Here is a 23,326-nt window from a genome sequence, read left to right on the forward strand (position 1 = left end):
GACACCACGCCAGTTTGAAGATGCGCTTGCAACATCGCACAATGTTGTTTTCTCTTATTAGCAGACTTTTTATTTCAAGTTTAGTAAAAAGTGCAACGAATGTCACGAGCAGCTCTGTGCTCTTTGGGAAAACACTCGATCAATCAAAATGTGAAAAAACAAAACAAAAAAGATCTGCCCCGCTGTCCTGCAAGCCACGCCCCCAGGAGTCACGTCTCTTCTATATACTATACCCCAAATTCCTTATAGAAGAATTTCATATTTTAGGCAAACATCCTCATATATTACATTTTCTCTGACAAAAGGGGAGCAGGGCGCCACCCTGTTCTTAATCACTTAAATCCACATTCAATCTGGCTCAGCCATCTTAGCTAGGGCCACGGATCCATTAGTCCCTTCTCATTTCAGGGGGGGAGAGCTGCCAAGCCATTAGTTCTGCTATGCTCTGCTAGACTTCCATATCCTTCAATTTCAGCGTTTTCTGCAGGAAAATGGGAAAAGTTGCGGATTAATTCCAACTAATCCTCTATTTTTCTATTGCTTTTAATTACTTCTTCTGGCCTCTGACACTATGAATGGTCATCAGCATTAAGTTGACTTAGCGAGGGTCCCATCTTATTGTTTAAGAAAACAGCCCTGCGTCTGTGTTTAAGGGTAGATGTTGTGGATTTAGCTTGGCATCAACACACACCAAACACACACACACAGGCTCGTTCTTTGATTTCTTTCTATTGAGCTGGATGTTTTGTCTCACAACTGAGCCATGTAACACCACTAGAGTCACCTCTTGTTCCCTTTTGATGGATTTGCACTCCTGCAGAAAACCTATTTTCTCATTCCACGGACCTTCAGTTCAGTTTAACCCCCAACACTCGTTATATTCAGACTAAACACTGAACACCTGAATGATCTCGGCTGGTTGGAAGTTTCCCTGCATAGCTCCGGTTTCTTACCTTTGGCTCTATTTCTCTCTATCTGCATTATGAAGATGGAGCACGACTGTGGAAATATGGCCTTTGAGAACTGCTGTGACTCCCCCCCCACTGACCCAACCCCACAAATGCACACACACACACACACCTCTTCTTCCACCCCCTGCCCAAGCAGTCACACAACATACAAGTCAATATGACCGCTGAGGCACAGCAGCCCTTTCATACTGCTAACGTTCAAAGCAGGCCCAAACGACCCAATGAAAGCAATCTAATACCACAAATTAGCCTGTCACTTAGCCTGGATTATAAGCCTCATGAGTCCACAGCTAAAATAACTTGAGCCTCGTTGTTCTGTGATGCAAAACAGCGGAGTGGAACAAAAAAAGAAAAGAAAACGAAAAAAAACTGATGCAATTTAAAGTAAAACCTTTTGGGCTCTACACAAAGCTTTGTGTAATTAAATTGATTTCTTCTTTACCCCTCCCTTTTACTCTTGGCCCGGCCATTCTGTCCCAGCAGCCCCCGCTGGCGTTCTGAGAAAGGAGAGGCCCTAATCAGAGATGGCGCGGGGCCGCCTCCGGCGCTTGGCGCTGTGCTTGCACTCTGGCACACGAGAGGCTGACACGAAAGAGCAGGAGATAAGATGGTGCAAGGAGCTGTTGATTAATGACTCGTGTCAGTGGAGCTTGTCATTCGAGGCGCGCTGTGACCGTCGTCGGTGTTGTACTGCAAAGAGCCTCGGAATGTAAATACAACCTGTGCAACAGGGCTGGGCATCAGTTATGATAAGCTGGCTTTCTTCCTGCTTTGCTCCTTTCTCTTCACACACACACACACACACACACACACACACACACACGCAGAATTATAGTTAGCTATTCATACACCTTTCTCTCACTCCGAGATTAAACACGACTACTGCTAAATCTCAAAATACACTTGCTCTCTTGAAAGTGTTCAGTCTGCTTCACCTCTGACCATTCATCAGCTCTAACCATGCTATGCAACAGTGTACTGACAGTGAAGTGCAGTTTTACATTAATGCAATGATAGGTTAGAGGAGCTCAGGTTAACTTCTATAGACATTATGGTTATTAATAATCCGTTGGCTGTTAAGTGCACACAGGACTGTGAGTTATGTTGTACATCTTGGAGTGGGAGACCAGTATATGTACTGTACACCTGACCAGAGCATGACCAGTGTTGCCAACTCCTCAGTAAGGAAAATCGCTATTGGCTGTCCTAGAAGTCGCTAAATGACGTCATCGCCTAATTTGCATAATTGGTCATGCTAATCTAATTGTAACCTATGTTGTTGGAGAGAGAAATAACATCGTGGAAGAGACATAAAGTGAGTAAAAAACGTCCTAAATGCATTTAGAGTTTATTTAGAACTACAAATTAAATTTCTTTTAGCAATTATTGTTTTTTTTAATGTCACAATTCCAACCCTGCTCCTTTACCCGGGCTTGGACCGGCAAAAGTGACCCGAAATAGGCACTCTGGTGGAGTTACTTTGTGTGTGTGTGTTTATAAGTAGTTTTAAACCTTGTGATCCACAAAACAGCATAAGAGTAAAAGAAGAACTGACTGCTGTTGACAGCACCCGCTGCTTGTTGAGAGTAAAAGCGATACGCGCTTTCACGTCTTTTTTTTTTTTAGAAAAAAAGTCGCTAAAGGGTCTGAAAACTCGCTAAATATAGCGACAAAGTCGCTAAGTTGGCAACACTGTTTCCTTCTAATGCACAAAAACCTGCTCGACATGTTTAATAAAAAAAAAAAAAGTACTTTCAGTGGGATTTTCACGGTCTCTGTTTCTCTTTCACGTGAGATCATATTAATAAATGCTAATTGCATTTCTTAACTTTGATAGTCTCAACTTTTAGTTATTGTTACACTGTGTATTAACAAAACCCCCCCCCCGAGAACAAACAGAAAACGTGTGGGTAGGCCCTAACCCTGTGACATTGAACTGGATGAGAGATCAAGAACATAGAAGAGGATAGATCTATTGAATGGACTGATCGATGGAGGGATGACTATTTAAGTCTGAGAGAGCAGAAAATAAATAACAGTATGAATGGACTGGTTATAAACAAGCAGAAAGAATATCCAAGGAAACAAAGCTCTGCTGCCAGTGAACACAGCAAATACCAAGAGCTAAAATGACAACAACATCGACTGACTTCTTTCAGTTTGTACGCTTACATTTCAGTGAACTCTGACATTATTTATCACTCACACTTTGATATTTGCTGTTGAACCTTCACTTTCTCTAATGCATCACTCGTGCTTAAAGAGTTGCATTTTATTCAGTACGCTCATTCTGGAACTAGTTTGTTCTTCCTCTTTCTATTTCAGCTGTATCAGTAACTGTATTCTGACTGCCATGCCCCCCCCCCCAGCTTTTAAAAATTTCAGGTTTGACAGTTATTTTTTTCTTCAGAGAATGTGTTTGCGTGGTTGTCATTCTATCAGTAAAATGACAAGAACTTGACAGCAACTATTTTCATGATCGATGAGTTTCCTTCCAGTCCACGCTCTATCGATACAATGATTTGGTGATTTTCTTTTTGCTGCAGACCCATACGGAAAAGAAATAGTAAAAACTTATATGTGATTACTCATGAAAGCGGCCACTTTCGCATTACTTTCATACATTGTTTTAGTAAGTATCCAAAACATACAAGTTTCATTATATAATTTTTCAAGGGATCTTATATCTGTTTTCACACTTATATGCTTTTCATACAAGTTTCACACAAGACAGATACAAACTTTATAAGATTTATATATATCTTTTCCATATGGGGAAACACAGCAAAAAAACAACAGTTTTCATTCTTTTAAACGATGAAAAGCTGTTTGTTGGACAAAACACAATATGTGAAGATGTCACTTTGGCTACTGGAAGTTTATTCTAGTATATTAGAAGTGATTATCATTACTGTCATCCTTCCACACTTATAATAGAAAATATACACTTTTACCTCAATAAAGGTGTATAAATATCTATTTATAACTATTCATGCGGTGTTCAATGATCTTATATTCACAATAAAACACAAGCATTGCCTACACAGAGTCTTGTGAAGAGTAACTTAAAGGTGTATACATGTGTATGTGTGTGTTGCAGCTGCCCCAGCCCCTCACACCAAAGGGAAGGGATCCATCTTCTGGACTGGCAATACTATCATGATGAATGCATTAATCACACTGAAAATGAGAAATTATTAACTTATAGAATCACAACTCCTAAAACAGGACCAAAGACATACCCACTCACGGTGACTTGCACTGAAATATAAACGCTGTGTTGTAGCAGGTCCAGTCTAATAAGCGTGGCGATCAGGATACCCGCCTCGACACAAAATCTCAGGCCCGTGTGATATCCTACTTTGTGCTTTTGAGAGAAGTTGTGTGATGTTGTTGCAATCAGCTTGTGCCAGCAAGAGATTTCTAACTAGTACCTAATCAGAACTTTACCTGCCTTGTTACTGCAGTTCATGCTGGTATTATTCTGGGTCTGCAGATGTATAAAATTGGCCCGTGTGTTTCCTCTGTGGTGGAGTTCTCCCTGCAAAACTGTTGAGCGGAGGTGCAAAGTGCTGCTATAGAGAGATACCGTTGTTCTTCACAGCTTATGTTTTAGATCAGTGAAACATTGGCACCCTTTCTGCTGCTGCTGAAAATATCTGGATGACATGTCTGGTGGCATTTTCCCAATTGGTATGGAAAGCTATCATATAGAGATGGAACTGTTAACGGGCTGGTACACACTCCAAGACTTCTGCACACATGTTGACAAGGACAGTATTGGGAGAGATGAACTCCATTTGTTCGTCTTTTGATGAGGTCTCCCTCCGGTCATTTTCCCCCTTTAAGTGAAGGTGGAACCTGTGCCACTTTGTCATGAAGCAAATTCAGTCTATATTTCTTCCGCTCTTTGACATAAGGCCAGGGTAGCCGGGATCAAATACGGTCTTGAGTGATAATAATTGGCTAACAGATATACTGGAGCTTGGGAGCTAATTAAAGAGTATCATAATCGCCTGTCAACTTCTTCGCTGTTGTCGGTGCGGCACTGAGAAGTTTTATTAGACACCTAAAAATAGATTTCCCCTGTGCTCCGACACCTCACTCCTCACCTTTTCTTCTCATCAAAGCGTGCGAGAGCCAGCTCTATTCATGTTTCCCCCACGCTTATTGGCTGCAACTAATCCGAGGTGGGAATTTTTGGGTTTCCGATCACACACGCTGAAGGAAGTACACCGAGGCAGAGCGCACTGAGCCTGTCACCAAATAAGCATTTATAGTTACAAGTGAGACGGCGTCGGGAAGGGGGGGCGTTTAAAAAAGCCTCTGTTTTTTTTTCTTCTCTTAAACATAGCTACAAAACTTCACATATCGGCCCATCGTCTGCTGTAATCTTCACAGTTATGCCGTTCTCGTCTGAATTCAGACAAACTCTCTGCTTGATCATATCTGCTCACTTTATTAGCCTATTTAGCTTCACAAAGAACGAGGCGGCTGCAGCCTTGACAGCTGTGTGCGTGAATATCACAGTATTTTGACTGGCACTCTGCTCTCTGCGCCTCTGTTGCTAAGTGTTTATATAATTTCCATTTCTCTCCATGTTGAATCTCAGCATAAATCCTGCTGCAAAAGCAAGGATTTAAAGCCAATTATAGCAATTTTTGACTCTTAACTGGAAACCTTATTATTATTATTCCAAACTTGGCAAAAGCTCCTGTAGGTGCTTTAACGTGTCACGGATGAAGGTTAAGGAGCAACAGAGGGAGAGAAACTATCCGCACAGGTGCATGGCTCACTGGCTGTTCGGTTAATAATGATGATAAATGGCGGTCTACCTCAAAGTATAATGTATTCCTATTCTCCTGTGCGAGAAGTCGGCCCCGCTGTGAATTCGAAATGAATAGCGGTTATGCCGTTGAAGTGGCGATCGGTCCCTCCACGGTGCAGTCATGATTTAGCTGTAATGTGATTGTGTTTCGGGTGCTTATGCATATGGAAAGACAACGTAAAGCTGCTGCGAAACAAAAAACAATCCCAGCAGGTTTTCATCTATTTTTGGAAAAGAGCTTATTGATTAAAAAGAAAGACACAAAAATAAGACATAATTGGACAACCCAAAGATATTTTATTATGGGATAAATAACGTTAACAGCACTGTTACACAAGTGCATTAAAATCTCTTTCATTTTCATGTTTTAATCATCATTCTGTGTACGCACAATAGCAACATAGACACATTATAAGCCAACTGTAGGCAAATTCTGCTCATTAAACAAGCAAATATGACAGTTTTCCAAATGTCTGCATCAGTGAGACGTTGGCTGAAAGAATTGGGAATGTGTAAACAACTACATCAATTCATAAAATGTGATGGATCTAAATAGTCTAATTTTAGTTCTGAGACTTTTCGTGCCAGCCACCTTTTTGCTGTCAGCCGTTTAATAACGCATACCTTAAAAATAACTAACTGTTTCTGTTATCAACCTGGGGCAAAAGAAAATGGCATTTAATATTCTGATACATGTTAAATCAAAGCCTGTGGTTCTGCTCTGGCTTATCGTATAACTGGCAGCAGAGCCGAGGGACAGCGTAAAGGTTCAAACCCATGTTGCCATGTCCTGTTATCCCCGCTTTTTATCCCTATAGGAACAATATCGCTTGGCAAGAATGCTGTGTAGTAGTAATCATTCTTTGTGTTGTTAGCAAGACAGCAGAAAAACAATACAGCCAATTGAATTTAATCAAATCAAACATCCTGACACATTAGAAACTGCAATAGCATGAAATTATGGCCCACAAAACTGAAATTAAATCAGACCGAGAGCTTCCTGCTGACTCCCACACACCTGACTGGCAGTCGGGGATAAATATAATTTTTCACCCATCATTTATTTATTATCCTCCATGTTGTTCTGCAGTCATTGAGCTGACACGCTCATCCACACTGACAGAGGGATTTGGCATCTTGCAAAAGGACACCCAGCTGTCACAAGGATCAAACCCGTGTCCTTCCAGTTACAGGGAGCAATCTGTAGCTGCAAGGACACAATGGCACCACAATGTGATATTTAATAAACTCTTTTAAAGAGCTGACAAAAGTGTTGCTTCGTTATTTGACCTTCTGTGGACCTGGATGTCCTTTTGGCAGCTTGACTTCATTTCCCACATGTCCCTCCTCGACCTATAAAATCCTTCACTTTAGCAAATTCGACGCTCACATTTTTGAAGTTTACCTTTCATATTTAACATGGAAAACATCTACACATCATGTGGCATTTTTATTTCATTTAATAGTAAATCAGAATAAAACTACCACTACTGCCCTCTAAATTTCTTCAGTTTCAAAGATGGTTTAGTTTAACCTTCTGAAAACCTCAGAAATGGTTGACTAAACTTTTCACTTGTACAAAAGTGTAAAAGTAATATTTTTAAGGCTTATATTGGTCTTTACTTTAGGAAATAAACAATTAGCTAGCTTAGCTTATCACAGTGACCAGACAGTGGGGGAAGCAGCTCGCCTACATTCATTCATTCATTTTACTAGAACCTCGTAAACTGACAAAATTACGGTGGCCCTGAGAGGCCAAACGGACTGCAACTTAAGAAAACACAAACAATAAGAAAAAAGCTGCAAAAGCACACAAAACACAACAGAAACAGGAAAAAACGAAAACAGAAATACAAAATGCACAATTTAGTCCCTTTTTTCACTAATATAAATGTAGAGACAAATATGGTCATTACAACCCTTTGAAGCTGCTAGCAGACAATAGCTAGCGATTTCTCCTGTCTAACAGATATGCTAACCCAGCTAGCTGTTGCAACATGTAAGGCAAAAAAAAGTGAGAGAGAGGAAATAAGCACAATATGTCCTTTACCAGGGGAGCATCCTTAAACAATTGAAATGCTAAAATGGTTTTTAGATTTTTAACAAACAGTAAGTATAACAGGAAACCACCCCCCCTTTTTAAAGTTCTCTGCTTCTAAAAGTAAAGTTTCCATTAATTTTCTCCATTGAAGTGTAAGAAAATTCTTTAAAAAGAGAGATTTTTTTCTCTGGTGCATTCTTAAACATTTTCATAGAAACAGCAAACTTCCTCGTCGTTGTTTCAGTTTGGAATTGAACAGACTACAGTATAGATAGATTATACTTTGCATAGCATTATGGATCATATGTTTTACCTCAGGACCTTCAGTGTTGAGCTTCGTAATACTTTTGCAGTAATTGCACAAGTATATTTACTACTGTACTTTATATTTAATGACTTCCTCTTAATTAATTTTAACCCACCAAAGTTTGCATTCACATTCTAAATTTAAAAAGCAATAAGCATCTAGACTGCAGCACAATTTAATCAAAAATGTCAAATAAAAAAAAAAGAGATTAAATGTCGAAACAATGAATCTGAAATTTGCGTACAATTTCTTAAGTACTCGGCTACATTCCACTACTGCTTTTCAACACCAGATATATATTTTTGAATGTGCTGTAAACACATTTTTGCTGTTTTTACTCAAATATTTAAGAGAACAAATATTAGACGGTTGTGTTATGAGATCTTAACTTTAAAAAGAGAAAAGAGGAGACTGGTTGAGGTGCACTATGATCTGTGTAAATGCTTCTACCTGCTGCTGCTGCTGCAAGGCAACATTTGAGGGAGGGATGGACTGAAATAGCACACGGGATCAAGAGATGGTGATGCATAGACACTTTGATCAAAGGAAAACTAAGGTTGAGACCATTTGGCAGTTGCGGTTTTGATGAGCGCGGCCTCTCAGATAGCATCTTGATGTGTCGTTACGGAAGGTCGTTCTGGTGGTTAACTCTCTAAAAGGGCACTCAGCACCAGTGTCGGGTAACAATGCCAATATTCACACTGCTTTGGTGAAATCTGAAATCATGTTTCCCACTTAAATGTGACTCACAGATTACATTTTGTCATCAGGCTGAGCAGCAGAAAGCTCTGATTGGAAGCAGATGGAACTGGCTCGTTTGTATTTATTAAAATCCAAAGTAGATCTTGCATAATCGTAATTTGTGAATCAAGTCAAACCATTAGATCAAAGAACTACTAGACAGTCATGTAAGGCAGCAAAGGGAAAAAACCAACAACAACAAGAACAAAGCTCGATTGGTGAATTGAGCTGATTAAGAAATCTTGGTGACAAAGACTCATCTGAACGGCAAAGATATATTTATCTCCATCACATGTGGATATTTCGCAGAGCTGTCATTCCTTGGATTCTGATATGGATTAGCTCGTGGATTTGATAAAAACAGCCATCCAGAAATAATCAGAAGAGCACACGAAGGCCCGAGGAGTAAACTGAACCACTTACAGTCTCTCATGACAGAACTCGGATTGTGAATCACACAGCGCAGTGGCTTTTCTCCGCTGGAGGCTGGTGGATAACGATTTGATTAGCAAGTCATCAGGACAATGTGCTAAAGCACGGCTCCATTTATAGTCCTAAGTTCATATATCAACTTCCAACACGGCTTGTGACAGCTGTCTTGTCTTGTTTATGAAGTGAACTGAGCAGGATTTGAGACAGATGCTTCACAGAGTGCGTGACAAAGAATGGGCAAACTCCCTTGTTTGGCTTGACAGGGTTGAGAGCTACCCTCCTCAACTGTCAGAAGGGAACATCTGTGTTTTGGCGAATGAGCGATGTTTGTTCTGCGACGGAGCAATCGGCTCCCTGCAGCCATCCGAGGTGACAGTCTCTGTCACGGTCCAAGTAAAGAGCGAGATAGAGATGGAGGGGAACGGAATGGGATGAGTAAGCGAGGGGGGGGGGTAATCCCTGTATCGAATCCAGCTGCAGAAACAGCGAGGGGAAGTCCAGCTTTTTATGGTTTAGTAACATTCCCTCTGCCCGCCCTGCAATCTCTCTGATACTGTGGATTACACACTTGCCTCGTGCAGCTTACAACTGAGCAAAACTAAAAATTGAATCTTTCACTTTTAAAATGATTATTGCCATGAAAGTAATGCTAACATTTTTTGAATATTAAAGCTGCTTAAAAGCAAGATATTTATGTAAAAATACACCATGCTCTTGTTACTTAAAGTGTTGGAAAAAAGTCCAGAAAATGAAACATTCGTGTCTGCCTTCGCTCATGAATGTGTTGCTTCATTAGATGTTTGACCTTCACGCTGCTGACGTTGATAGTGGAAGATTTTACATTTCTCATGGAGGAAAAGAATATTTGAAAACACATTATCGCCTGCTTTTAATGTGCAGGTGCTGTTACAGTATTAAGGTTTAGGGCGTAGAAGTCAAACTAAACCAAAAGCACAATCTTATATGATGTTTTTACACCATTGGAGAATATTTCTGTTTAACCACAACACAGATTTGATAATAATGTGATTTATTGTAGTGGTCAGGTTTGGTGCACAGGTAGAAAGGCATTTTTCATATTTATTTCATTTAGAATTTGTATCTACAGTTTCAAGTTTCCAAAGTGAGTTTGCAAATTTCAGTTTGGTTTTAATTGAAAGTATTTGAAGTTTCATTAGTGTCAGTGCTACTTATGCGGTTGCAATTTTTAAGAAGAGCAACATTAAAGATTTTCAGTAGGTATCAAAGGGTACAAGCAGCGCTTCATATCACATAGACATCTTTGGCTACGTTCACACTGCAGGTCTTGATGCTCAATTCCGATTTTTTGATCAAATCCGATTTTTTTTTGTCTGCTTGTTCACACTACAAATAAAATGCGACAGCAAACGCGCTCTAGTGTGAACGCTCAAAGCGGCCGCATGCAGAAAAGAAGACGTCACACACAACGCGCTCTGTTTAGACCCAGACCAAACAGTAGTGTTTGACTGATGGTCCTTAATATAAAGACTTGTTTCGGACTTTACGTTTCCCAATTTTGCTTTAAGTTATAAAGTTATTTTGTTCTTTACATATGGCCTAGTAATGATCCTTATTGCTGTTTTAGAGGAGCGGTGCTTCAAAGGATAGCTGCAGATTTCTGTCAGAATCTGCAGATTATACAGTACAAATAAAACGTTCACGTTGTCTTCCCAACAGTTTCACTGACATCTACACTGGATGGCCAGGAAGCGTTCACGATGTCTTCTCCGGCGCTGATACTTGGCGTCTGTCTTGTGTCAGTGACATAAAACATGGATTTAGTGTGACATGACCATTCAAACAGCAGTCGCTTTCTAAAACATCAGATATGTATCGGATTCAGTACAACATACGAAAGTGACCTGGGTCGGATTTGAAAATATCGGATTTGTGCCGTTCACACTGTCATACCATGATCGGATATGGGTCGCATAGGGTCAAAAAAGTCAGATTTGATGTGCTTTCGCCTGCAGTGTGAACGTAGCCTAAGTCTCAGTTAATAGATCCACCAATGCCTCCTGATGCTTGATGGATTGACAAATTTCAGTACAGTGAAAGAGACTTATTTTTGTTTGGTAGGTTTCACTTCGTTTCCATCTTTTTTAAAAGTCTATACTGTGGCATTTCTTCCCGGTCGGATGGCGGGTGGATTGCGGCGGAGGAACAGTGGTACGGTCTCTAACACAGGTGGAATGTGAAAATCCTCATATCCCGGTGCCGGTCGCGACTGCTCTTCAACAGTGGCTCGGATATTTAGTGGCGATTGGAAGTCATAAAGTAGAAGAGTAGAGCCATTTTTGAAGAAAACAAATAAACAAAGCTAGCAAAAACAAAACCGGTAACAGCTAATTTGATTTAGTTTTTTTAGTTTACACTTTGTTAATTATAAAAACCTTGGGTATTATACATCAAACTGTTGCTGTTCACAGTGTCTTGTTTAAACAACTCTGTGCTTCAGGGTAACTGTCTCATAGAATATTCAACATATTATTATTATTATTATTATTATTATTCAACTCTGGGACTACTTAAGGCAGGCTTGGCCAACTCCAGGCCTCGAGGACCGGTGACCTGCAAGTTTTAGATCTCACCCTGGGTCAACACATCTGAATCAAATGATAAGTTCATTACCAGGCCTCTGGAGAACTTCAAGACATGTTGAGGAGGTCATTTAGCCATTTAAATCAGCTGTGTTGGATCAAGGACACATCTAAAACCTGCAGGACACCGGCCCTCGAGGCCTGGGTTTGGACACCACTGACATAAGGCTCGTCTTATTTTATAACTAACTTTATAACTTATTTTATCTGTAACTCTTCCAGCTCAAGCACATTTCCCCTTTTGAAGAAAAAATCCATCACTGCTGTATGTTCCAAGAAAATTGATCTCCCTCTTTAATCTGAACAAGCCTACTTTTCTATTTGTTTATGTTCTGTTCACAGATGTTTCAGATATGTTCAGTTATTTACATTATTGACATTAACGTATTCAATTAAAGTATTACAAAAGTCATTATAGTGGATGGATACAGTTTTAAAACAATTGTACATACCGTTTATGTAAGTAGGAATTTTGTGTTTAAAACTCTTAGACATGCTTTCGTACACGTACATAGTTACAGAGTCTAAGGAGCTTGGAAAGAAAAGCGTCTGGACTCCTTTAAGCTGCTTGAAGACATCTCACCTCTCATCCGAGAAGCTTCTAGGGTCAAATGATGGAGAGTCCCAGATTTAAACCCTGTGGGAGTGTCTCCTCGAGAGGGACATGGATCCCCTATTGATCCTCTACCTAATCACACGAGCCAAGGTGTGAAAACAGGTGTAGGTCACAATCAGCCAGGGTTTCAGGTGAGCTCATTGTGAAACCTGGCCCCACCCTATCATGTGATTTCCTGAGGTCAGAAGGCCCAGGATGTGAGTGGGCGTTAAGGAGTCTGGGATCTGAAAACTGGATTATAGATGGCAGACAGGCAGTGTTGGGCAAGTTACTTTGAAAAAGTAATTAATTATAGTTACTAGCTACTTCTTCAAAAAAGTAACTGAGTTAGTAACTGAGTTACAATATTCTAAAAGTAATTAATTACTTGAAAAGTAACTATTGCGTTACTTTAAAAAAAAACAAAAAACGTTTAACCCTCTGGGGTCCAGGGTATAATTGGCCATTTTTAACTACTTTTGATTTTCCCTCCACATTTTACTTTTAAGAACTGTTTACTTTGCCTTGTTTGGTATCATTCTTTTCAGCACAACCTCGCGTGTCTGAATTTACAGTCATGTTTTCATTTTGATATACTGTATTAACACAATTGATCAAAAATCAGACAGAAAACATAAAATCCGAGTAGAAAAAGTTATATTTTTACTATAACAACCACAAACATGTTTAATGAATCATATTTCATAACTTTAAATGCAAATATAAATTGTCAATTTTAAAATCATATGCACAAGTTTTGCAAACAGCAAAGTTATTTGCATCCATTTACCTTTTACCCCTTTTTTTAAATAACCATTTCAAACTATTTACAGAACAATCAGCTGTTCTGCATTAAATAAGATGCCACACAAATTATTTGTGCAACTCCAAAAAAATAATTTCTGTCCACTATAAAGGAGAACATCACAGCCTGATACCTGCAGGTCTGACAGCAGCAGGAGTATCACTCCTGTTTCTACCTGGAGACAGCAGTCGCCTCATTGTTCTGACACACAACACAAAACTATCCACAACACTACACACTAACTACACAAGAGAACACATTAACTACACACTGCAAACACGCTAAACGTCACAAATCTCTCACATCTCAAAACTCCCTCTCTCTCGTTTTCTTTGTCTCTCTCTCTCTCTCTCTCTCGCCGTCACTCCTAAAACTTTCCCAGTTTTTAAATTTTTTGCTCATAAGCAGAGAGGTCTCGCTGCGCTGTCCTTAGACAGTAAACGTGACGAAGCTATTGAGGAAAAAACGCCGCATATCAGAATCAGAATCAGAATCAGAATACTTTATTAATCCCTGGGGGAAATTATTTTTATTTTTATTTTTATATCTTGTTTATCATGACTCTGGTTTTAAGTGGCCTATCAACGCAATTTAAAAACTGGTATATATCAACTTGTTGCTTTGTCTTGAAGTGGTCATGTGATTGGCTTACCACGACCACTTTATTCTTCCTCAGTCAAACAGCAGCACTCATGCGATTGTTTTGCCCCCTGAGCTCCAGGTGTTGTGCTAGACAGTGATCGTGATTACCGTCCGCGGGAGCGCGCACAGCTACTTAAAGCTGTAGCGTCCAGATTACTTGCGTAGTCAGCTACTTCCGTGCAACTTCTATAAGATGCGGGAAGCTGAACACAGCTTCAACCGTCTGTTTGTTGAAAAATAGTAACGGACCGCATTTTCTTGTTAGTAACGGTAACGGCGTTGTAACGATAGGAATAGTAATTAGATTACTCGTTACTGAAAAAAGTAACGCCGTTACTTGTAACGCCGTTATTCCCATCACTGCAGACAGGACATGGTCGTTCACAGTGGACATAGATGCTTCTTTCACTCCTCTTTCAAACCATCTGCCTTCTCTGTCCAAGATGTGGACACTGGTGTCCTCGAAAGAGTGACCTTTGTCCTCAAGATGCAGATGGACTGCTGAGTCTTGTCCCGTGGAGGTGGCTCTTCTATGTTGAGCCATGCGTTTATGCACTTTCCAACCTCCTTAGACTATGATGACCTGGATGACTGAGAACCTTCACAGACATAGTTACACAGAGTCTGATGAGACTTTTTTTTATAGATGATACCTAAACAACACTAACTTTGTGTTATTTGGTTAGGTTATTTGTCAAAAAGTTAAACAGTCTTTCATCTTTTGTGTGTCCTTGCTTTTACCTTTTTGTGGAGCTTTAAAAACTGCTCACACGTGGTTAACATGCTGTAGAATTGTTTAGCACTTCAAGTACAATCTCCCGAAGACTGCAGAGAACAGGTGAAGAATTAATTCAACGCTTTTTCCCCTACTTCCTTTGCAAATAACATTTGCTATTAATAGGCCAAGGTCAATCGAGTCCTTCACTTGCTAATGGAAAATATTGTAGCTTTGCACAAACCCATCAAGGTAGAAAAATAAATGACACAAATGGGACAACAATGGGAAAATAGGTCAGAATCTACCAGCAGTCCTCGTTTCACTAAAGTGCTGTTCCGCCAAATCAAATATGCTTCATAGTGAGTTTTGTTTTCCTATTTTAACACTATTCTTAACCGTGACTACATGAGATTATAGCAGCTTTCCGTCCCACAGTGAAGTTAGAAATACTAGGGATGTTGAATATATTGAAACTGTTCTTGTTGAAGAAGCATTTAAGCTCTCCCCTGTCTGTGCATACAAACACCGGATTTGTAGACATCAGAAATGTGCCACCAGCCAAGTGTATCCCAGTTATGGAAAAATCAGTGTGAAAATGCCAGTTGGTTAATTATGTTAGGAAGAGTAAATCTGCTTATTACGTGTTTTGTGGTGTATCTGTGAACAAGGCAGACCATGCAAGACAATTAGAGAATGTAAATCATACTTTTAAAGTAACCATCATAGTTCCTCACTGAAATACTTTTTGAGAGCTGAAGCTAGAAAAGCTATCTTTGGTGCATTGGTTGCTTCCATTTGTTTTGGTACAGTAAAGGATTTTGAGCAACCTGTGTAGATTTGCTGTTCAAGTGTCCAAGAAAGTGTAAATAACATCATCTCAGTCATTACAACATCATTCAGTAATTTTGCAGTCTGCAGTCTGAACCTTCATATTGGAATTTTGGTTGCTGCCAACACTGGTTAGCACTGGTTACAAACATAAATTGTATGGGTGCAATGGATAGGAGCACAAAATGGCTAATTAGTGCTAAGCAAGACTAATAAGATAATAATAATAATAATAATAATAATAATAATAATAATAATAATAATAATAATAATGGATTGCATTTATATAGCGCTTTTTGAGACCCTCAAAGCGCTTTACAATTCCACTAATCATTCACTCTCACATTCACACACTGGTGGAGGCAGCTACAGTTGTAGCCACAGCTGCCCTGGGGCAGACTGACAGAGGCGAGGCTGCCATATCGCACCATCGGCCCCTCTGGCCAACACCAGTAGGCGGTGGGTGAAGTGTTTTACCCAAGGACACAACGACCGAGACTGTCCGAGCCTGGGCTCGAACTGGCAACCTTCCGGTTACAAGACGAACTGCAAACTCTAAAGCCACAATCGCCCCAAAGACCACAATAATACGTATGACCAGATACATTAATCATAAGTGATCCACAGACTGGTCTGTATCACACACAGCAGCTATAATATTAGTTAAAGATTAAATGCACCAACACAACAAACAGGGAGGTTGTGATATTGGAGGCGCACAGCTAAAGAACCAACAACAGCAACAGTAACACACGGATTTGGCATTTAGTGTTTATATGAGTGTTTGGAGCGTTTATATGAATTTGTAGGTGAATGAGACATGCTGTATAACATCTGAAGGTTCTCAGTCATCCAGGTCATCGCAGTCTAAGCTTGGAAAGAAAAGCGTCTGGGCTTCTTTAAGATGTTTCACCTCTCATCCGAGAAGCTTCTTCAATTCTAGGGTCAAATGGTGGAGAATCTGGGACTCTCCACCATTTGACCCTAGAATTGAAGAAGCTTCTAGGCGGAGAGGTGAAACATCTTCAAGCCACTTAAAGAAGTCCAGACGCTTTTCTTTCCAAGCTCCTTAGACCATGCTGTATAACGCTTAAATAGAGCAGAAAAACAGTGTATAAGAAGCAGTCCATTTACTAAAGCCAGACTATATTAACATTCTAAGTAGACTACACTCGAGGAAACTGAAGACCACAATAACACGTATGACCAGAACAGTTAACAGTTTCAGGTATTTCAATGTTTTGTCATCCCAGGTTACTGGGATACTACTACTCTGACAATACTACTGCTCTGCTACACTAAAGCACAGTGAAGTTTGGCATCAGTAAATGATATAGTTGCAGTACACAATTTATACACTCAAAGTGCGTTCTTACTCTTTCCCACATACTTGTGCAAGAACCTTTTTCTATGCCTATGCATGTACACATGCAGACTAGCAGAGGCAGCTATTGAACCAGCAACCTCCTGAGCCGTAGCCAAAGCTTCCTCTATGCTTTTGCCCCAGATTAACAACAGTACCACAGGAGTCAAAATGCACATTTCCCTTCTTACTTAAAATGTCAATCCTGAATTTAGTGAAACTCGCATGATAAAAACAGAGAAAGGGATCCATGCATTTGTTCCTATTCTGCTATGCCAAATATGTGGATGGGTGTATAGTCTACATTACATAGGGTGGAATTGGAGGGACACATTGGTAAGCTCTAAATATTTTAGCAAAGATGCTAATGGTAAAAGGAAAGAGTCCCAGTATGGCTGCCAGGAGCAGACGGGATCATAACCTGAACCTTTTGATGTATTGTTTAGCCTCACTGTCACAGCAGGGACAATAAATGATTGGGCAAAGTGTCAAGTTTTGGGGTTGTTCACTGTGTCTCCAGGCAACAGTACACCAAATGTTATTATTTCACCACTGACAGCAATAAACTGGAAGTAGACCCTGGGCAGCGCTGGACTCGGCTTGTCAAAACTTTTCAATTCATTTATTTTCCTTTCAAGCTGTTAAAAAAGCTCAGGTGAAAACAGGAACCTCCCAAGAATGTTAATTAAAGCAGCAGAACTCCAACTGTAAAAGAAATACATTAACACTGATATTTGAAAACGATATAGTCAAATCTGGATTGACATATTTTATTATTTTCGGGATGGCGACGTGTGCAGTTCAGGGACCGCACAAGACAACAGAGAGATAATATTGACAGCGTGACTGCAGGCGGGGACTTTGCTGTTAGTGTGAGAATCAAGTGTTTGTGACCAAGGCCGAGGCTCAAGTGAAGCCTTTCTTTAAAGCTGACTTGTGGCTCTGCTGCTTTCGGTGTTGTGAAGGGAGTGAACGAGCTAAATGTTCGGATTAATGCAACCACGCAAATCCAAGACAGCCAGCGAGGTGGCACTGCTCAAAAGAACATGCATTATTCTTCAGTAAAAGACATCATTTGCATCATCCACAGTATATTGTGCTTGAGGTCTTGAGTGTCCTCAAGCATAGTGCACAATATACTGTGCTCAGTGGGTAGTTATACATTACACTTATGTTTCCATTTATTAGTATTTGTTTTGTTTTTATCATTTTTTACCCTGCTAACTTCACTTCTGCATATATTATACATTTCTCTGCAGGCTTGTTCTGTGTTCTGTGGCAAAAGGCTCATACATTATACAAAAAATATTGTGAGGCTTACATGCTAATGAAACATTCCAACCACTATAGATACAGTCTAAGTTTGAGTTTGTTTTCTCTCAAAATGCCTATCTGAATCGTCATTACAAGCTGCAGTATAAATTCCCAAGGAGCACTGAAAGCTGCAGTAGTTGAACATGTATAAATAAAGGAATAAAACTGGAGGGCAGTCATTGCTAAGATAATGAGCTTTATTGTTCTTTATTGGCTCAGTCTAATGAAATTCCAGGTAATATTACAGGATGAAACTATGAAGCAAGAGCTGATCATGCTGAAATCAAGTAATTAATTCAATTCAATTTTATTTGTACAACAACAGTCGCCCCAAGGTGCTTTATATCGTAGGTAGACGCTACAATAATACATGCAGAGAAAAACCCAACAATCATATGACCCCTATGAGCAAGCACTTTGGTGACAGTGGAAACGAAAAAACAGCGGCGGGGCGGGGCCATCTGCCACGACCGGTTGTGGTCTTGTCTTTCAAAAAAATAAAACGTTGAACTGGAATAGCGTACAGAGCTGTCATATTTGGTCTGGCTTAGCTTAAAGAAGTGTGCCTCTAACGATGTTTTATTCACGTGTTGTCTCGTTTGTGTATCTGCCACACAAATGTAATGAGATTTTAGAAAAAGTGTTGAGAATTACGCACTAAACCTACACTTTTATGGCATATAGTTAAAACATGACATTACATTTAGCAAGCTGAGGCAATTAGCTAAATTACACAAGAATAAGTTGAAATAAATTTAATTTAAATACATTTTATTTGTATAACACTGAAATGCTGTACTGTGCATACATATGTATATAACATATGAAGCCATGTGTTATTGTGTTGACTAATGTTTACCGAATTACACATTACACTCCGGTTGGCATCAGGCAACACAGTCGTTTATGTGGTGTAGTGTCTTTGGTTTGGCCTGCGGCACTTTAGCACTACAGGAAGTTCTCAAGCTAACTGCTGAGATTGTTTGTCTGTTCAGGCCTCTGTCCAAATGTATCCTCACTGACATGAAGCACACAACAGGAGATAGTTTGCCCTCGTCAGGCTCTCACTACGAGAAAGACTCCATAGCCACTCTTTCACTGTGAATTCACTGACCAGCATTGTTTTCACACGGATTTATCCGACCATCACACAGAAATTAAGCTAGAGAGCTGACAGGTTAAAGACCTTTTTATGAGCCAGCAATTTGCACTCTGACATTCAGGCCCGTCGGCTAATGTCTGGAAAAGTTCAGAGCTGCATGTGTAAAAAAACAGCTTCGCCCAAACAGATCCTGTCACTGAAAACAGCTGCTGCATCTAACAGCGAGTATTGTGACAGCAGTAAGTAAGTCAAACAGGTATTGTGAGCCGTAAAAACCAACAAAAGGTTGCGTTAAAAATGTTTTGTAGAGCATGTCAGGGCAACATGGGTGATAATTTACCAGGTTTGTGTGTCAAAGTCATTTTATCTTTTCTTAACATAAACATAAATGTTTAGGATTTACATGATTATTTATTATTGTTTGTGTAGGTGTTTGTCTAACCTTGAAACAAACTAAGATCAACCTAAATGTGAATTATCTTTATTACATAAACAATGTTTTTCTTACCATCCGACCTCTCTGACTTGTCTTCCCAATGTCATGTTTGTGCAATGCATGTATGGATGGAAGGGGCCCCATTTCCCTGCAGGTAACATGTGCGTGTAACATTGCAATTAAAGGCTTAATCAATCAATCAGTGTTACAATTTTAAAAGGTTGAGTAGAGTAATGAAACATGCAATCTTGCCGCAGGACAAACATCTTTGGTTTGGCTCAATTTCATCAAGGCCTTCAAGGTCAACATAATGTTATTGGTCAAAAATTGACCCCAAAAAATCCTTATAACTTTAAAAGTACTATATGACTGTACTATAAAGATTTAAAGTATCATGTCACATTTGACCTCTGACCGCTCCTCTAAGGTTGATCAAAGTGATAATAGTTCCATATCGAGTCATTTAAAATGGCAAAAGGTTTTCAGACTGACAAGAACAAAGAGAATCTTTCTGAGTTTAGTCGATGAATTTTACTATGACTTTGTTTTGTACATAACAGTAACCGGTTCTAACTTTCAATAGACAATTTGAATACACTTCTGATAATCCTGAATAACTTTTTTAATCAATATTTATTTCTAAACATTTAAACAAATTTTGCTAAACAGTGCAATGAATGCTACACATGTACAACAGCCACAGAAATAAAAATGTACGTATTTAAAACTATGCAAGTATATAAATAAGGTTTCATCAACCTCCACGTTTTAGTGCAATAACTGATGAAAAAGAATCCCAAAGAAAATGAAATTATTATCTACCAAATATAATACTGCTCCCTTAAACGTGACCTGCCACAGGCATTTGTTTCTGCCTCTCTGATTGGATAAAGAGAAATAAAGTGAATGCTGAATAATATAGAGTCAACCATGACAGTGCCACTAATTCATTTCACCTGAGTACTTAACAATAATTACACATAGATGCATTGTTATCATGAGTTGATATGTCTCCACGACTTATTGCAAAGACACAGTCGTCTCATCCGTCTTTACCAGATCAGCTTGTGAATGGTTCTTTTCAAGCAAGGGCAGGAAAACTGTCGTCTTGGCTCTTGTGGAATTCTTCTCTTGATAAAGATTAAGTATAGCTTGAGTACCACAGGTGTCTTTCAATAATGCAGCCAGGATCACAATGTCTATTTATATTAAATATAAGGATATTGTTGCAGAAATGCAAAAGACCTTCAAGCCAAGGTCAAGACGTAAACTGGCTTCAAAGCGTAACAAATCTCCAGGGACTCGCTCTGCCGAGCACCAGTGACAACGCAGCACATTCAGGTGCAATGAGATGTCATTTATGGAATTGCACCTTTCGACAGCATCCAACAAATGATGCTGTAACGCTGCCCTGCTCTGCGGCACCAATGACCCTTTTTCCCCCCCCACACACTTATTACTATGAATTGCACACCGACACCAACTGGCCACCATTTCAACCCAGCCTCCAATTCTCCGGCTAACCGGTGACCATAAATCTGTCTCTGGGAGGTGAACGTAAGCACACACTGTTCCAGTATAAGTATCTGTGCGTACAATCGAGGTCCATTTGAGAAAATGCAGACACTGGTGCATTACCTGGATATCACGCTCAACATTTCAGTGAATTTCCTTCCTCACAATCGCTCTGTAGCTACACTGAAAACACTGTTAAATGCCATGATACTGGCAATCGTGGCTTTAATAGGGATGGAAAAAAAATATATTATGAAAATAAAGGATTACCTTGGGTCCATTTAGTGTTTGTGCTGCATTATCCCTCCTCTTGTGGATAAGTAGCTTAATGACCTCCGATATTTCTGGCATGCACAGCAAGTGTCCTGGGAAACAAAGGAGATCTAATTGAAGCAAGGCAAGATGGGAAATGACAATCCAAAAAACACACTTTATCACACAGATAGACCACTCTCCTCATAAAATGATACCAGGGGTTGTTTGCACAAGCTGCTATTTGGACCTATAGTTATGTTAGATGGGAAGGAAGCTCTGCACCTGGATAAGCTAGAAGTTTCTAGTGGATGTGTTGGAATCCACACCATGATGTGCTTCTAAAGGCCCCTACACCCTGAAAGTGCTGAGAAAAAAATGACATGAAATGCCAAATTTTTGGATGCAGACCTTTTATGTAATGTATATATACACAAAATTTGTCTGTGAAATATTTTTAGTGCGCAGAATATTTGCACAAATTTTGCGTTTCTTTACCTTTTCTGTTGTCTTCTGTTACAGCTACCCTATAGGCAGGGGTGCACATAAGTGGTCCGCAGGTGCGCATTCGCTGTCAAAATAAAAGACCAGATAAGAAGTTGCAACGCGCGTTTGCGTCCATATAAAAAGCACTGTTTTTGTCCTCTAGAGTGGGATTTTCACAGCATATCCTGCACCACATCTCTGTGCGTTCATCATTTGTTTGAAGCCAGCTCACCTCCTGCAACCCCTTTTCCGAGAATACGTGCTTCTTTTGCGGTTCGGACTCCTGACATTTCTTTGGAGGTGGAGGAACACCAAAGTAATTGCTTAAAGGAGCTTCTTCGACATCTTTAAGAGTTCTAAACAAATGTCTGTCCTCCTCCAGAAAATCTTATGTACGCAAATGTTGCAACTTCTTATCTGGTGCGCGTCTTTTATTTTGACAGCGAATGCGCACCTGTGGACCACTTATGTGCACCCCTGCCAAAGGGCACAAGCCATTTTATTAAGGCCTGTGCTTCTCAAATGACTTTCTCATTCATTTTCTCTATTGACATTTCAGAAAATCCCTATATTCTTAAATAAAGAATATAGGGATTAGCTACAAGGTGGTTTATGAGCCAAATACTGATTCAAAGCCTGGATTTAGATCAGAAAATAAAGTCAGAGGTACAACAATGCATACATAATTACTCCTAAAATTAGAGGAACTACTCATAATAATAAACTGCTGAAAATTCCAGAATCTACAGCAAGTGACCTTTGGAACGTTTTGTAATTAGCTTATCTTAACATTTATGTTGTTAACAGCAGTATATTGGAAACGTATACATTAGATCAGCGGTCCCCAACCCCCGGGCCTCGGACCGGTACCGGTCCGTGAGTCGTTTGGTACCAGGCCGCGAGAGTTGAGGCTCAGGTGTGAAATACATGGTTTTCAGGGTTTTTATTGGTTTTCAGCGTTATTTTGTCATCGTTTTTATCGTTAACTCGGTTTTCCTGGGTCTTTTCACGTGTGTTATGAATAAATCTTCTTTTTTTCGGTACTAGTACTAGTTTTATTTTGTTGTATTTATCCGCGACACCTTAAAGGCCGGTCCGTGAAAATATTGTCGGGCACAAACCGGTCCGTGGCGCAAAAAAGGTTGGAGACCGCTGCATTAGATTATACATATATAATAATGTATAATGGTAGTTTGTGTGTAGTGTTTGTGCCTGCTCAAGCGGTTTCTAAAGTTTAGCACTGACTAAGAAACCTGACATTTCCATGGCGACAGCAACTTCCACCAACCGGGGCAGGGATAGCTCAGTAGGTAGAGTGGTGGCCCCATG

At 39.8% G+C, this 23,326-nt stretch overlaps 1 protein-coding gene across 2 annotated transcripts in view; it reads left to right on the forward strand.

The window, feature by feature from the left end:
* tafa2 (TAFA chemokine like family member 2) overlaps positions 1–23,326 on the forward strand; it is a 97,628-nt gene that overhangs the window by 28,655 nt on the left and 45,647 nt on the right. The gene's annotated exons all lie outside the window — the stretch shown is intronic.

Source organism: Haplochromis burtoni, unplaced genomic scaffold, assembly GCF_018398535.1.
Source record: "Haplochromis burtoni strain Fernald_Lab_line unplaced genomic scaffold, NCSU_Asbu1 Contig_267, whole genome shotgun sequence".
In the NCBI taxonomy this organism is placed as follows: domain Eukaryota; kingdom Metazoa; phylum Chordata; class Actinopteri; order Cichliformes; family Cichlidae; genus Haplochromis; species Haplochromis burtoni.